Source organism: Paroedura picta, chromosome 2 (genome assembly GCF_049243985.1).
Source record: "Paroedura picta isolate Pp20150507F chromosome 2, Ppicta_v3.0, whole genome shotgun sequence".
Taxonomy (NCBI): Eukaryota; Metazoa; Chordata; class Lepidosauria; order Squamata; family Gekkonidae; genus Paroedura; species Paroedura picta.
This window is the reverse complement of record NC_135370.1, coordinates 111957880-111975368: the sequence shown is the minus strand read 5'-3', so window position 1 is coordinate 111975368 and position 17489 is coordinate 111957880. Positions and strand designations below refer to the sequence as shown.

The 17489-nt window shown below is 43.2% G+C and overlaps 1 pseudogene; it reads left to right on the top strand.

The window, feature by feature from the left end:
* The first annotated feature begins 912 nt into the window (after positions 1–912).
* On the top strand, positions 913–1135 carry LOC143828778 (small ribosomal subunit protein uS14 pseudogene; annotated as a pseudogene).
* Positions 1136–17489: the final 16354 nt, after the last annotated feature.

Sequence of the window (17489 nt, the reverse complement as noted above, 5' to 3'; positions counted from 1 at the left end):
TATACAGAACTAGAATCCCATCTTCACTGTTAAAATGAACTCTTAAACCAAAATTTAAATCCATGCTTTGTTACTAAGAGATTTTGACCAGTCTCAAGACACAAGACAGCATACAGAACATATTTCAGTACTGTATGGTTACCTGTATTCAATTTCTTCCTCTAAGCTGGAGTAAAGAATAAACCAATGGTGATAATTCTTTATCTGTGATACTTCAACAAGTGCACCATTAAATCATTAATATCCTTATTTCATGAGCAGTTGTACCTCACTGATAATTCTAAAACTGGTTATAAAGATTGCTTTATATGCCATGTACACATTAATACTTATTAAGAGACTATGTCTCTTTTCCAACATTTTTCAAAGTTTATTTATTTATTTATTTTATTTATATGCCGCCTTCCCCGAGGGCTCAGGGCAGGAAACAGGAAAAGATACAGATAACATATAGTAACAAGTGATAACAGTAATAACATTATAACAATAATAACGTAACATGATCATAACAAAAACATTAGAAAATAGAAATTGTAAGAGCCTCAGCTCAACTCTTACTGGGACCCAGTGGGTAAGGCCGATTAGTGTCATATACCATGGCATATGATGTTCACATTGGACATGATAGCCTATTGAAATTGGGTACCATGACCACGCCAACAACGTATCTAGGGTGTGGCAATTAGGGCTTGTGCCCTGGGTGCCACTTGATGGAGAGGTGCCATCGTTCATGAAACTTCCCTACTCACTTGCCACAGCTCTGCACCAACCATGATGCTGAAGGAAGGCCAGAGCCTGTTGACCAAGAGCTTGCTTCTCCTCCTGGCCATGGAGGAGGCAGAGGGTCCCTGGGAGCTGGCGAGAGAGTGGCTTTGTATGTGCCTTTCTGCGCCTGCACGCTGTCCTTCGCTTCCTTTCCCTCAGAGCCTCCGCCGCGGCCACGATGGGCTACCAGCAGCTCTACTGGAGCCACCCGCGGAAGTTCGGGCAGGGCTCGTGCTCCTGTCGGATGTGCTCGAACTGCCACGGGCTGATCTGCAAGTACAGCCTCAACATGTGCCGCCAGTGCTTCCGCCAGTACGCCAAGGACATCGGCTTCATCAAGCTGGACTGAGCCTGGAGCGCTGTGATGGACCCCCGACAAGGACAACCGGAGACTCCCGACCCCTGCCACGTGCTTGCAATAAAGGCGCTGGCCAGCTACTTCCTTCCGTGCTTCCTTCTTGAAACCCCTGAACTCTGCAATCGGGTATTTTCATTGTGAAGCACATGACAGAATGTTAATTGTTGCTGAAATGAATTACATTACAAAAAAAAAAAAAAGAAAACAGAGAGTGGCTTTGCCTCCTGGACTAGAGAATTGGTGCCAGGCAAACTTGGGGGGGGCATTCTGGGGGGGATTTCTGGGTGAGGAGGGTGGTGGCAAGAGGTTCACAGGGACCTGGGAGTGGCAGTGTCTTGTCAAACTGTCTTCAGTGTCACTTGAGAAGCTATGGAGAACAAGTTGGCACAGAGATTTGTTGCAGAAGCTAATACCCAGGCTTTCATTGGCATTGTCTGGACCATTCCTAGTGGTGGGTAGTTGCTCGCTTTAGGAAGGGCGGGACTGACTATAACTTATGAGTTTGAGCCCAGTTACTGTAAAGTTCTGTGTAAGAGGAAAGGATCATCTTCTAGGAGGAACTGAGGATCTGTGGTGAGGTGCTTGAGAGGTTTTAGATGGTAACTAGTGGAGTTCTGTTACTTTTCCTACTGTACCAGTCCTGTAGAAGGTGACACTATAAAAATGGAACAGCATTAAAACCCAGCCCACATTAGAAGTTTTATGTCATATCCAAAAATTATGTGCAACAAACAGGGGAGAGTATACAGTCTAAGCTGAACCAAACAGAAGGAACCAGGCTGTGCTGGGATCCAGTGTTCTCAAACTAAATTGAAATGCTTTAAACACAACTTTGTTTTTGTTAGGTGCGAAGTCTTGTCCGACCCATTGCCACCTTATGGACAATAATCCTCCAGGCCAGTGGTCCCCAACCTTTCTGAGGCTGGGGACCGGCAGGGCATCGGGCCACGCCCGCGCGGGCCATGCCCACGCATCGGGCTGGAAGTTCAGAGGAGAGAGCCAGGGGGAGGGACTTGGTTGGAACTGCAACAATGGGAATGCACAGGTCTTATTCGCAGGTTGGGGACCACTGCTCCAGGCCTTCCTGTCCTTTACCATTCCCCGGAGTCCATTTAAGCTCGCTCCAACTGCTTCAGTGACTCCATCCAGCCACCTCATTCTCTGTCATCCTCCTTCTTTTGCCCTCAATCGCTCCCAGCATTAGGCTCTTCCCCAAGGAGTCCTTCCTTCTCATGAGGTGGCCAAAGTATTTGAGTTTCATCTTCAGGATCTGGCCTTTTAAAGAGCAGTCAGGGCTGATCTCTAGGACTGACCGGTTTGTTCACCTTGCAGTCCAAGGGAATCGCAAGAGTCTTCTCCAGCACCAGAGTTCAAAAGCCTCAATTCAAAAGCCTTTCCCTTTAAGAACAGGTTTAAAAAAAAAACACATTGCAACGAATATGCGTTAATTCGTTGCAACGGAGAGACCCATCTAGCTGGCAGCTGGCATGTGAGCTGGCGATTCATCGTTACCACGCTCCCCCGAGTGAAAAGAAAAATCCCCCCCCCGAACGGGCGCGATTTTCGGCAGAAAATAAAGGGAACTTGAAAAGGGGGCTGTGTTGTGCTTGGGGATTTCGAGGAGCTTAAAAGCACTTCTGTGGAGGGACTGTAGCCGGAGAAGCCTCGCTGGGTGAAAGAAGGCTCGCTGGTTCATTGCTTTCTGATCGCTCCGAGAAAAAAAAATGGCAATCGCTTTGCTGGAAGTTCGGAGGAGAGAGCCAGGGGGAGGGACTTTGTTGGAACTGCAACAATGGGAACGCACAGGTCTTATTCGCTAGTGTTGCAGATTGTTTGCAAGAGTATAGCGCTTTTCGGAGGGTGAATCCACTTTTCCCGATTTCCCTTTAAGCGCTACAACAAATCGCTTTTTGCAGGACTGTTTCAGGAGTGTGGCAGATTGTGTGCGACGTCTTGCGGAATTGCAAATTAATAGCGTTTACAATTTGCAAGCCTTCTGCTACATTAAAGTCGTGCGGAATGGCCCTGAGTATTCTATACTTATAGAAAACAAGAAGATCCAGGGTAGAGTTCAAATTGTTTGGTGCTACTGAGTCAAAATATTATTCAGCCTTGATCAGCCCAAGAAATAAGCAGTAATAAAGAAGATAAATGCCTTAGAAGAAGAAGAGTTGGTTCTTATATGCCACTTTTCTTTACACGAAGGAGGCTCAAAGCAGCTTACAGTCATCTTCCCTTTCCTCTCCCCACAACAGACACCCTGTGAGGTGGGTGAGGCTGAGAGAGCACTGCTTGGTCAGAACAGTTTTATCAGTGCCGTGGCGAGTCCAAGGTCACCCAGTTGGCTGCATGTGGGGGAGTGCAGAATTGAACCTGACATGCCAGATTAGAAGTCCGCACTCCTAACCACTATACCAAACTGGCTATCCTTACACATATGGTGTTGGTTTCTGTTGCTACTGTTTGTTATTGAAGGAATTTATATTATTTACAGGTATCCACAATAACATTAAATCATAAAATATCAGACATTATCGAAATAAAAATAAAAACTCATTAAAACAAGTAATTAAAAACATGTCAGTTGCACCCCCCCTCAAAAAAATGCAGCATCACCTCTGACTTCTCCAAAAATACCCATTAAATAGACATCATATCAGAAGCAAATCATAGACAGCTAAAAATATAAAGCTCTTTAGTGAAAAACCTGGGTAAATGTTTTGGCCTGACGCCAAAAAGACTATACAGTAGGTGCCAGGTGAGCTTCAAAGGGAGGGCATTCTACATGCAAAGTGTCAGCACTGAACTGCTGTGTCTTAAGTTGCTACCCACCTCACCTTTGAAGGCAAGGGCACAGATGGCAGGGATTCTTTATAAATTCAGCCCTCATTGTATGGGATTTGTAATTTTGCATACTAAAACAATTCCACAAGCTGCCTAGAAATCACTACCTTGTAGGGAAGAATCAGATAGCATTTCTTACTTCTTGCTTGCCCTTCTTACTTGCTAAGATTGATGCTATGTGGGTGGTATACAACTTTTTTCACTCATAGGGGCATAGGGAAGTCTGGGAGAAAAAGTAACTCCCCTCTCCCATTTCCTTGAACACCCAGGGTGATATTTGGCTTTCCTGCCACTGAGCCTCAACTTGGAGCAAACTGGCAAATTAACAAAGCAGAATATTGTTGGGTTTTGTTTTTGTTTTTGTTTTGCCAAACTCTTGACAGGCTTCAGATTCAGTTCCAAATGTAAGATTCCTTTTGTTACTTTGGAATTCCTCTTTTCTGCTTAGTAAGAACATAAGTTAAACTCACCTTTTACAGAGTTGGTGGGAGATACCTCCTCTCCATGGTTTGTTCACCTCATTTCACTTATGCTGTCCTCATTTCCTGTCATGGCATTAACTAGCATGCATTCTTATCAATAATTCCAGAGGGGTGAGTATGCTAGTCTGTTGCAGCAAAAATAAACAGGAGTCGCATAGCTTCTCAAAGATTAGCTTTTTTTAACAACAGGGTTTCATGAACTACAGCCTACTTCTTGAGAGGCCACATCTAGCAAGTAAGAAATTCCAAGTCTATATTCAACTGTGTGTCAAACATCTTAAGGAATGCTAATTCAGTATTTTCATGCTGTATTCTCCCTTTTGGAGAAGAATGTTGACTGAATGTCCTGGAAGGCTCAAAAGTTCTTCTGTTAGTTTTTGAATACTGCCATTTTAAAAAAGTTACATTTGTGTCAATTTGTGTCAATGTTTTATTTTACATAGTGACTGACCTGGAGAAAGAGCAAGTGAATAGGTCAAAGGTGGTACAGCTGATGATATTAGATTCTCTTGTTGTTGGTTAGAATCAGTTTTAGGTTGGGTGTGAGACTCTTTGTAAGCAATGAAAGACATGATGCCCAAGGCTGCTCTGAGAGTGGGTGACACATGGATGTTCTGTTGCAGTCACTTTAGGGACTGCCTTATAGTAGGCTATTTTTAGGGACCCGTCTGACTTTGCAGATCTCCATGCTGACACCAACACCATTTTCTACATAGTGACAGGTGTGCATATTGCTGCCCAAAGAACTGGAGCTGGTGTAGCTGGATGTAGTACTTGGGTATATATAGGTATGTGCAATGATCAGCAGCTAATTGAAAAAAAGTAGTGCTTATGTTATTGGGGAAGAAATGGTGACAGATTTTATTTTCCTGGGCTCCAAGGTCACTGCAGATGGGGACTGCAGCAAATAAATTAAAAGACGCTTGCTCCTAGGGAGAAAAGCTATGGCAAATCTAGACAGCATCCTAAAAAGCAGAGACATCACCCTGCCAACAAAAGTGCGTCTAGTCAAGGCTATGGTCTTCCCAGTTGCAATGTATGGCTGCAAAAGTTGGACCATAAGGAAAGCCAAGTGTCAAAGAATTGAGGCTTTTGGACTCTGGTGCTGGAGAAGACTCTTGCGAGTCTCTTGGCCTGCAAAGTGAACAAACTGGTCAGTCCTAGAGGAGATCAGCCCGGACTGTTCCTTAGAAGGCCAGATCCTGAAGATGCTTTGCCCACCTCATGAGAAGGAAGGACTCCCTGGAGAAGAGCCTAATGCTGGGAGCGATCGAGGGCAAAAGAAGAAGAGGACGACAGAGAATTAGGTGGCTGGATGGAGTCACTGAAGCAGTAGGTGCAAACTTAAATGGACTCCGGGGAATGGTAGAGGACAGGAAGGCCTGGAGGATCATTGTCCATGGGGTCGCGATGGGTTGGACACGACTTCGCACTTAACAACAACAACAATGTTATTGTACTTCAGTGTCCAGAAAATGGATCTCTCATGTGGACTCGTCGGAACTCAGGTTTATGGTGGGGTGAAAGCTCTTGGAATTATGGTGGAATCTCTCAAGAGCATACCACCAAGACACCTATGTCTGAAAGCATAGAAGGCAATGTAATGTTACAAAGCATGCATATATAATATATTGTATATGCCAAATGGCCTTTTCCTACAATTGTGATAGAGACTTTGTTGGATTACAGTACATTCCTGCTAAATCCTAAGTGTGGCTTGCCAAAAAAGAGATGATAGTTTCCAACAAGACATCTGACAGTCAAGTTTTTCAGAGATGCCATGTGCCAGTTTGGTGTAGTGGTTAGGAGTGCGGACTTCTAATCTGGCATGCCAGGTTCGATTCTGTGCTCCCCCACATGCATCCAGCTGGGTGACCTTGGGCTCGCCACAGCACTGATAATATTGTTCTGACCGAGCAGTGATATCAGGGCTCTCTCAGCCTCACCCACCCCACAGGGTGTCCGTTGTGGGGAGAGGAAAGGGAAGGCGACTGTAAGCCGCTTTGAGCCTCCTTTGGGTAGGGAAAAGCGGCATATAAGAACCAACTCTTCTTCTTCTTCTTCTTCTTCTTCTTCTTCTTCTTCTTCTTCTTCTTCTTCTTCTTCTTCAATGAGCAAAAACTGTCCCTCCAGTTGCTAACCACAAGTAAAATGATGATACGTCTTCCAGAGGATGACAAAATCAACAGTGCAAAACTCTTGCATCACAGCGAGCACAAAGTCTTAGATATAACCTACATATTTTGATTAATTATATGGTGCAGCTTTGAAATTCAATTCATCAGTAGAGGATTACCTACTTAAATATATACCAACCTTTGGTATATACCAATCTGGGGCCAAGGGACCAAGCCCTATGAAGATAGGTTGAGGGACTTGGGAATGTTCAGCTTGGAGAAAAGGAGGTTGAGAGGGGACATGATAGCCCTCTTTAAGTATTTGAAAGGCTGTCACTTGGAGGAGGGCAGGATGCTGTTTCTGTTGGCTGCAGAGGAGAGGACATGCAGTAATGGGTTTAAACTTCAAGTACAACGATATAGGCTAGATATCAGGAAAAAGTTTTTCACAGTCAGAGTAGTTCAGCAGTGGAATAGGCTGCCTAAGGAGGTGGTGAGCTCCCCCTCACTGGCAGTCTTCAAGCAAAGGTTGGATACACACTTTTCTTGAATGCTTTAGGATGCTTAGGGCTAATCCTGCGTTGAGCAGGGGGTTGGACTAGATGGCCTGTATGGCCCCTTCCAACTCTATGATTCTATGATTCTATGATTCTATGATTCTTTCTTTTTTTGGGGGGGAGACCCTTACAGCAGTTAGAGGGAAAGGTTTTATGCTAGCCAGAGGTGTTAATTTTATATGAATGGAGAGAGAGAGAGAGAGAGTGTGTGTTTGTGTGTGGGGAGAATTAATACAAGAGATCATTCCCCTACCTGAAATGGTACAGTCCTTACAGACATATCTCATTATTCCATGGTAACATTTATTTATTTGCCATACTTCCCTCATATCCATGGCTGCTTACAAGATTAAAATAACAAAAATATAAAGTTAAGAACAATATAAAACTTTACAATCTCAAGTAAGCTATCTATACAATCAAAAGGAATACAACCAAATGAATGAAATCACCCGTTCAGCAACAAAATATCAGTAACATCATTAAAGCCCAAACATGCAGCAATCTTAAACCACTCCTGCGGAGCAGATTAAATAAAAGGGTAAGGGCTGTTGGGGAGGAGTTAGGGCGGGCCCTGTCCGGGATAAAAACTCACAGGGCCCAATCAGGAATCGTGAAGCAGCTCCTGATTGGGCCCTGTGAGTGTCCATCCAGGGCCAAGCTGCCAATGGGGAGCCGCGCAAAGCGCAGCTCCCCATTGGCAGCTTGGCCCGGCCTTGGCCTGGCCCTGGCTGGGAACTCACTGTGCAGATTGAGCTGGCAGCCCGCACAGTGAGTCCTCTGGCCCAGGTTGTCCTCCCCTTCAGAAAGGAGCAGGGATGCCATGTCAAACACCCTGCTCCTTTCCCGCCCCGGCTCCTTTCCCGCCTCTGTTTCCCCCCAGCTCCTTCCCCGTCGCCCTTGCATCCCACACCCCTGGGAAGCCTTCGTCCTGGCGCCCATTTTATTCAAGAATAAAATGGGCTTTATTTGTAGCACTAAAATAATTCAGGATACTAAAATAATCCAAAGTGGTCATGTACATCTTGGAGGATTTTTTTTTCAACACAGAGTTTATCCCAAGTTCAGCCCATTTAAAACTACTCTGTCTTCTCCTTCCTTTATTTATTTATGTGAAGTTGCCATAGTAAAAGACTGTATGTGGTCAGCCTCAATGTGTTTGTTCTTCATTCATTTTACATTTTGAATGATTTTCCTTGGAAGTCATACTGAGCCTTCCTCACCAGGTGGTCTGATCAGATTATTCTTTCTTCCATTTGTCTAAGGTAGATAGCAGTGTGTGATGGAGGGTAATTCAAGCCAACAGCAGAAACCAAAGAGCTATGCTTCTAACACAAACTTTCCTCAGGACATTTCTCAGTGTCAGCTCTTTAAGCACAAAATGCCCCAAGATTATATGATGATTTGGAAAAAAAATGCAAATGTACTTTCTGAAATACAAACATATTGGATTCTAATAAGTGAGTGTGGATTGTGTTAGTGGAATGACTTGTGTTTCCATGCCAGGATTAGTTGGCAAAGATAACTGCACTGCTTTTTCTTAGCTGGCTGTTTGCCATGTGGTTCCCTTGGCAATAAACCGTATTAAGTATAGATGAAATTATGGCTGCTAGCTACCCCTCATAAGAAGAAAGGACAAATGGCTTATGGGAATATTTCCAACCAAAAGATGTTGACGACAGAGTTTGGAACAAGAACATTAGTCACCCTGTTGAATGAGACCAAAGTTTGATGTATTCCAGTTTCTGCAACCAGCAGAGACAACCAGTTGCTACGAAAGAGGGAAACAGTTTAAGACAGAGATAACCATTCTCTATTACATGTCCCTAATATGTGGTAATCAAGTCTCATTTTTAATGTAGCCATACTGTTTTCACTAACTGACATCCTCCCCACACACCCTGATGGTCTAGCAGGTGTTAATTTGCTCATACTTCATAACTTTGTTTAATCTTTTCAAAAAGTTAATGGCTATCTGCCACATATTTTTGACATTGAATTCTTTAAATTATTGATGTACAGTGTGGAATGGTATTTTATTTATCCTGATTGACTATCCCTCAGATGTATTTTTAAACTATGTGTTGTTAGCTGGTTTGGGTTATTTTTTTAACTAAAAGCAACCTGAAGTATTTTAAAAAGTGAGCAAGAGTTTAGTGAATTTTATAGAGGGAAGAGTGTGTGAGCATGCCATCAGGCTTGTGGGGAAGAAGCATTGCTCAGATGGAAATCTTTGGAAAAAACAGGATGTCATTTGCATATAAAGTGATATAATGTCTGTCAGTTTTCCTTCATGGCAGCAAACTTTGCTTCCTGACAGAGATTATATCCTAGCAACCCTCTATATTAAAAGGAATCATTACAGCAACAAGAGTTATTTACACCGCATTTTAATAGTGGCTTAAAATGTTTAAGAATGATGAAACAATTGTTCAGTTTTCTAAAATTAGGAGCCTGGACTTCATGTTAAGAAATATCTAGAGACACTTTTGGAAAATTGCAGAGGGAGTTTTGAAAGAAAGTGGAAAGCAAACTAGATGTTACATGCAAGAATTAATGAAGCCCCAAAAGTTAGTTAATTAAAAGTAGCCTCAGGCCACTGCAGTTGTGAGCAAAGGTGTGGAGCACAGGCTGCACAATACTTTTCCATGGGCTCAAACCTTTCTTCTCTCCCAGCTGCTGTTCCTCCTTGGGATTTCAGGTGTACGTTTACCCTTGTAAATATGTATCTGGAACCCTCTGCTTCTGTGCATGTGACCAAAAAAGGCTAAAGCAGCCCCCAACATCATTCTTCCACTCAAAATCAGCCTCTAACAGAAGGTTCTTATATCTAGCTTTCTTACAGAGTCCCTCATGCCCTAGTTAATGTCAAATATCCCCACACTCCCCGTTATATGGATAAATTATACTGGAATTGTTTGTCCTTGACTATAAATATATTTTGTTGTTAATGGGATCTTGATCTTACAGTTAAGATGAGCAGCTATCACTTTGTGTATAGACAGAATTCTGAAGGCTGATCTAACCTCAGAAAGACCACAGGGAACAGCCGAACAGTATGGAGGTTGCCTGCCCTGTCATAATAGACTTTCACTCAGAGAGCTTTATAAGCAAGGGCCAGTCTAGCTGTAAGATGGCCAACATATGTTGGCTTTTCATTGATGGGGCTTACTACTTAGGACTGCGCCCTTTCGGAGGGACTATTTGGATAGAAAAATGGCAGCAGGGAAGGGGATGGCAATTCATTTTACAGTCTACCATTTTTCCCGTTCTGAATCACCCCCAATCCTCTTCCCAGCCCACTGAGCTCCAGATACATGGTTCTTAGGGTAAATTACATCTGGGGAAGCAGGAAATCTAGGTACTTAGTGGTTGTCCCAAGTCTCTGTGTGGCAATATGCCATTCTCCTGAGTCCTCCAGACTCTGAGGAGCTTCTTGCATGTCTTCCTGGGTACACTGCTGCCAGGTGGTCAAGTTCAGATATTCACACAAGAGAACCTTTAATATTGCCATTTAAAGGCTCCACCAAATGCCCATTTTTTCTGCTATCCGATTACCATGGGAATGACTTACTTGATGTAGTGGTTAAGAGCCACAGTCTCAAATCTGGAGAACTGGGTTTGATTCCCCACTCCTCCACATGTAGACAGGTGGTTGACCTTGGGTCAGTTCTCTCAGAGTTCTCTCAGCCTCACCTACCTCACAGGGTATCTCTTGTGAGGAGAGGATACTCCTTCAGATAGTAAAAAGTGTGGTACAAAAACCCACCTCTTCTTACCACAATTCCACAGACCCAGAGAAACAGAGATCTAGTAACCAACTGCTTCCTTTCCCCTTGCACCCTTTTTAATAACATGTTGGAATGGTGGAAATCTTTCTGGTACAAGGACTAACAACTAGCATCTAAAATGATAAAGGATCGATTGAAAAAGAAAATTTCATACACATACTCTTAATAGCAATAGATTGAGCAAGGGGTACAATGAAAATTTGCACAGCCTGGAGTCCTCTCTCCCTCAGCCATTTATGTGTCCTAGCAGCCCTTATTCTAAGACAAAGTTAAAAGTTACAGCATTTAAAAGCTTCCCACCCTTGGAATCATTTTCCTGGCGTAGGCCTTTTGTTAGCCACATGTGGCAATAGCAGCCATTAAGATGGGTCACAGGTTGGAAAATTCCTCTCTGTAGATAAAATCAGTCAAAATTAATTGCATTCCCCTTCTGTATTTATAGAATCATAGAATCAAAGAGTTGGAAGGGGCCATACAGGCCATCTAGTCCAACCCCCTGCTCAACGCAGGATCAGCCCTAAGCATCCTAAAGCATCCAAGAAAAGTGTGTATCCAACCTTTGCTTGAAGACTGCCAGTGAGGGGGAGCTCACCACCTCCTTAGGCAGCCTATTCCACTGCTGAACTACTCTGACTGTGAAAAATTTTTTCCTGATATCTAGCCTATATCGTTGTACTTGTAGTTTAAACCCATTACTGCGCGTCCTTTCCTCTGCAGCCAACGGAAACAGCATCCTGCCCTCCTCCAAGTGACAACCTTTCAAATACTTAAAGAGGGCTATCATGTCCCCTCTCAACCTCCTTTTCTCCAGGCTGAACATTCCCAAGTCCCTCAACCTATCTTCATATGGCTTGGTCCCTTGGCCCCAGATCATTTTCGTCGCTCTCCTCTGTACCCTTTCAATTTTATCAACGTCCTTCTTGAAGTGAGACCTCCAGAACTGCACACAGTACTCCAGGTGTGGTCTGACCAGTGCCGTATACAATGGGACTATGACATCTTGTGATTTTGATGTGATGCCTCTGTTGATACAGCCCAAAATGGCATTTGCCTTTTTTACCACTGCATCACACTGCCTGCTCATGTTTAGTTTACAATCCACAAGTACCCCAAGGTCTCGTTCACACACAGTGCTACCTAGAAGCGTATCCCCCATCCAGTAGGCATGCTTTTCATTTTTCTGACCCAGATGCAGAACTTTACACTTATCTTTATTAAATTGCATCTTGTTCTCATTTGCCCATTTTTCCATTGTGTTCAGATCTCGTTGAACTCTGTCTGTATCTTCCGGAGTATTTGCCAGTCCTCCCAATTTGGTGTCATCTGCAAACTTGATGAGTAGTCCCTCCACCCCCTCATCTAGATCATTAATAAATATGTTAAAAAGTACCGGGCCGAGCACCGAGCCCTGAGGTACCCCGCTACTCACCTCTCTCCAGTCTGATGAAACACCATTGACAACAACTCTTGAGTGCGGTTCTGTAACCAATTCCCTATCCACCTAACTATCTGAAAATCCAGATTGCAGTCCTTCAACTTATCCATCAGAACATCATGGGGAACCTTGTCAAAAGCTTTACTAAAATCCAAGTAAACGACATCAACCGAATTTCCCCGATCAAGCAAACCTGTTACTTGGTCAAAAAAGGAAACCAGGTTGGTCTGACAGGACCTGTTGGAGACAAATCCATGCTGACTTCCTTGGATCACCAAATTGTCCTCCAGATGTTTGCAGATCGCTCCCTTTAATATCTGTTCCATTATCTTCCCCACAACAGAGGTCAGACTCACTGGTCTGTAGTTTCCCGGGTCATCCTTCCTCCCTTTTTTGAAGATCGGAATAACGTTTGCACTTTTCCAGTCCTCCGGGACATCCGGAGTATTTGCCTGTCCTCCCAATTTGGTGTCATCTGCATTTATTACCTCTCTTTGCTCTCACTCTGTGGGCCATTTCTTCTCTTCCTATCCTTCCCAGGAAGAGATACTGTCTATCATTTCTGTCCCCTCCATGGGGTCACATTCCTGCAGGGTGTAAGATGGCCTTTTGATTGTTCTGTGCTAGCTAGAAGCATTTATATAACCAAGGCTTAAATACTGGATCCTTGGGAAAGCCAATCAATTGGATAGGGGTGCTTGACAGCAATTAACTACTTTCCTCTGTGCCAATACAGATACTTCTTAAAATGAATATGGGGTTTTTATAGCTTTCAGTAGGGTGAAGTATCCTAAAATGGAGTGTATTTCTCTCCACACTCCCCCATGCTGATTCTAATTGTCTCCGTTATGAACTTACTTTCTAATAAATAAAATGTCCTTTGAGATTTAAAAACACATCTCTGCATGCACTGTTACGTTTGACCTTCAGTTCAAGGGACAGGTTAAATGTTTAATAATGTTTAATAATTATATATAATTAGACACTATATAAAATATCTATATGACAGCTCTCAATGATAATGTACCTGTGTTTTGCTTTGTACTTTCGTAATTTGTACTTTTTTACCAGTGCATCTAATAACATTCAGTTAACCATCCACTGTTTTTTGCTTAAGGGCTGGAATACAGAGAACTACTTAACTATGACAAAGGGACTGTTTGTGCCCTCTAAAAGTTGATTTATGTGTTACAGAATTCTTTAGTCTCATGCCATCCCAACCTGAAATGGCCCTGTGGAGCTGCTCTCTTCCCCATGCATAAATTTATAAACCTGTATCATGCCCCCTGTTATGATCCCCTACACACTTCCCTACACTGAGGCAAAATTTCCCCTCCAAAATCAAATTCTGTTTCTTCACTGACTGAGCAGCCCAACTAAATTGGTTACTTTGAGGTAAATAAGTCTGGCTGTCCCAACTTGTCACTGAAAGACAATTAGGCTTTTGACTCACTCCTGGCTCAACAAGAAAATCATGTAGGAGCCCATTTTACCAAAAAATACTTCAGAATGGCACTTGTAATGTTGTTAAATAAAATAAAAAATTTTATTTAACAGTCAGAGAAAGGTAAGATAGAATGAGAAGTTGAAAACTGAGGTAAATCTATAGATATGCAGTCATTTTTTTTAAATACAGACTATTGAAAAGCTTATTCCATTTGTTTCTTAGTTTTTAATTGTGAGAGGCTTTTGTATCTATGTTTTCCCAAACACTTCAGTATTCTTCTTTGAATTTCCTTAAAATTCACTGGTTTCCTGAACTATCTGTCACTACCCAATTTTCCTTTAACTGAAACACCAGTTTCCCTCTAATTCCTAAGTGTCTAAAGCAGTATCGTTTCACACCAAAGCAGGGAAATCCTCAGAGCAGAGATTCTTCTTTCCTTCCTAGACAGTACATCCCTTTTCCTTTGGTCTGAATGGATTCCACTCCACTACCCAAATATCTCTGCCAAACATTATTCTCAGTTCTCCTTTCTGTGTAGAACTGCTTTCAGCTTAGGCCCAACACAGACTCTTTAGTTAAAACTGTGTTTTCTGCCTAATATAACCTCAGAGTAGATATTAAACAGCCCAGAGGTATAAAATGGTTTTCTCTCAATGCAGATCTCCATCAGAATCTCAATTTCCTCTGCGTACAGTTGTTACAGGACTTCTCTCACAGCTGTTGCTGAACAATCAGAGTGTTTTGAGCAGCTTGTTACTCAAGCTTTCTTGCTGTGATACTTCAACACTTTAAGGCTTGCTTTAAAGTGTTGCCCATCATATATCCCTTAGTTGTTTCTTTCCTAACTTGAAAAGTCCCAGATTCTTTAGCCTTTTCTCATAGAGAAGACCCTTCAGCTCTGCAATGCTCTTTTGGTGATATGGTGACCAGAATTGTTCACAGCATTCTTAATTAGGCAGCACCGTAGGTTTATACCATGGTTAAGCCCCCATGGTAAGAACCCTATATAGCAGCCCTGGGAGAGGAACAGGCTCAAGTGAAGTGCAATGTTACAGAGGGGAAGAGTAAATATTTTTACATGGCCTTAAGGTGATGTGTATAAGCCTCTTGTGGCACAGGGTGGTAAGGCAGCAGAAATACTGTCTGAAGCTGTCTGCCCATGAGTCTGGGAGTTCGATCCCAGCAGCCGACTCAAGGTCAACTCAGCCTTCCATCCTTCCGAGGTTGGTAAAATGAGTACCCAGCTTGCTGGGGGGTAAATGGTAATGACTGGGGAAGGCACTGGCAAACCACCCCGTATTAAGTCTGCCACGAAAACGCTAGAGGGCATCACCCCAAGGGTCAGGCATAACCTGGTGCTTGCACAGGGGATACCTTTACCTTGACCTTTAAGGTGATGTGTATTTGGAGGGGGAACCACATACCCTTCTGGGATCCCAAAGGTAAGACTGGACTGTCATGTCCACCATGACAGTTATTATTAGTTATTATTGCCCTTATCTCTCTGTGTCATCTATGCAAGTAGAGATTCAGGCAGGAGTGGGCCTGGGAGGATGACATTCCTGGTATGGTAAGAGCTGGCTTACAGTAACCAGTCTGTATTCCACCACTCTAACATTCTTCATTTACTTCCTTTTTAGTGAAACAATATGAAATGTCTGAAGTCTCCATGATCTGAATGCTCAAGGAAGCAGAATAATAATGACCTGTAACTCTGAAATAAATACCCCATTAGTGTTGAGCAGTATCAAGGGCCCTGTCACATGAATGCTACTCAGTGTCATGTTGAAATTCACTTAAGTGCAAATTTAATTGATCTGTTGGAAAAACATATTTGGCTGCAAATGTTGGTGTGGGAGCCGGTATCTTACCAATTTGCCATTAGTGTAATTAAAGTAATAAAAACTATCTTCAGAAAATGTTATGATCCTATGCAGTCAATTAACTTACTACTTCACCATCTAAAAATAGACTCTAATCAAGTCCAGAGTCACCTCACCCAGGCAGCACAATAGCCTCACCTGGTCAGCAGCAACTCACCCCAGTAGCTCTCTCCACGTGCTCTCAGTTGTCTGATATTAAAGCAAAGCGTTATCCTGGGTTCATTTATAGTCCTTAACAGGCAAGTTTTCTACATTCCTGCATCCTTATTCAAGGCAGCTTTCCTCTTAACCACACACACAAAAAAATAGGTTTGAGTAGAAGGATGTGATGCTGATAAAGTAATTAAGCACATCAGACCCTAAATAACCACAACCCACCTGCACATACTCTATGATAGCCCCCATAATGACCAAGGAAATTGTTTGGTCAATATGAATGGCATGGTTTTCTAGATTAAGAAACATACAGCAAAATACAAGCTAATTCATCCCCATACTTTCCATGTATAATGTCCCACTCATTGTTCCAGGATACAAGTAACCACAAAACAGTTGACTAATATGGCTTTAATTCAGAGTGTCTACCCACCCATTGTAGATAAGAATATTGAAATAGACATGGAAATACTGATGAATCATCTCAACAAAGATGTGGGTTTGTTTATTTTAGAAAGTCAGAAATCTTAGCACATCGTCCTACAACCTCTAGAATGTGGAAAAGTCGATATTACAGAACCAGGAGATCTGTTGTATTAGTGGAGGATCTCCAGCCACCATCATGAGGTTGGTAATCCTAGATGTTCTCGTCTTCTGCTGTGACCTGAATTCTTAATAAATAAAAGTCTGTGCTAACTTGATCATGTTAAGAGATGGGTGCAGAGTAAATGGGATAGTAGGAGATCTCTGAATGGGTCGCCTGTATTATTTAATGCAGTGGTCCCCAACCTTTTTATCAACGGAGACTGGTCAACGCTTGACAATTTTACTGAGGCCCAGGGGGGGGGGGTAGTCTTTTGCTGAGGGATGTTGCCACTGCCTGAGCCCCTGCTACATTTGCTTTCCCACTGGCGCCCCTGACTTCCTGCCGCCCACTGGGGGGCACTGCCAGCAGCAGCTGCGCAGTGCCACATTGATGGGGACCCCCAGCCATGGCGGCCGCCGGAGACCACCAAAGGTGAGCTGGAGGCAGAGTGGCAGGGCAGCCCCCGAGCCAGCAGCCAGGGAGATGGATAAGGAGGAGCCATGGCCCGGTACCGACTGATCTACGGACCGGTACCAGTCTACTTGACCGGGAGTTGGGTACCACTGATTTAAAGAGTTGATTGTAGCTACTGGGGGGGGGGGGAGGAATTAGTGTTTTGGATTAGAATCACAGTTCTGGATGAGGGACATTTTGTCCTCCCTCTTTCCCAGTATAAATCAGTTTTCGTGTTCCTGTGCCTTTTCTCCCAGTGGGGTAAAAAGCAATTTTTTGTGAGGGGGGGGAGAATTATTCTAATTAGAAAAAAATACTCCAGGCAGGGGAAAGAAGTAAAAGCCCCCCTGCAGCACTACATCCCTCATTCAAATAGAGCCCTCAGGATACTATTCATTGATTTATTTTTGTTGCTTTGCCCCAACTTTTGTAGTTGCTCTGCAAATATCCATTGTAAATATGTTTCATGTTTTTTTCCACCGATACCCACAGTTTCAAAAAGATTCTTTTGACTGCCCTCTCAATCTGGTTTGTTGACTAGTCAGTTTCAGGAGCTGTTGATGCAATCCTATGTTTTGTGCCAGTTCTCTGTCCCCACCTTGTCTGTAACAAAGT